The sequence below is a fragment of the Pseudonaja textilis genome, chromosome 14 (genome assembly GCF_049901715.1).
Source record: "Pseudonaja textilis isolate UNSWEBS1 chromosome 14, rPseTex1.2, whole genome shotgun sequence".
NCBI lineage: Eukaryota > Metazoa > Chordata > Lepidosauria > Squamata > Elapidae > Pseudonaja > Pseudonaja textilis.
In genome coordinates this window covers 6,003,233-6,003,672 of record NC_142003.1, presented here as the reverse complement: position 1 = coordinate 6,003,672, position 440 = coordinate 6,003,233, and positions in this window count along the sequence as shown.

Here is a 440-nt window from a genome sequence, read left to right as displayed (position 1 = left end):
GTTATTATTATTTTTTCTAAGGCATCCAACCATCTGAAGAATTCGATTCCATTGTTAATGCAGGAGACCTTTTATTTTATTTTTTTAAAGGCTCCCTGCGGACTGCCAGATGTTGGGGGAATTTCTGGAGGCGGGGAGGGAGCGACAGCCGAAAAAGATGGTAGTTGGCACCAAATTCAGCTTCTCAGCCTGGCGTTTGAAAAGTTTCCGTGCCGTTTCTGGACAGCAACATTTTCCAAGGCTTGGCTTTCGATTTTAATTGTTATTTTGAAAAAGGAGAGAGGAAGGAACGGTTCAACGCCTGTGAAATTTATTCCCTCTACAGGCAGTCCTTGACTTAACGACCACCACTCTTGAGCTCGGAATTCCTGTTGCTAAGCAAGACGGTTCTGGAGTTTTGCTCCATTTTTTATTTTTTTTTGGCAGCCTTTCTTGCCGCT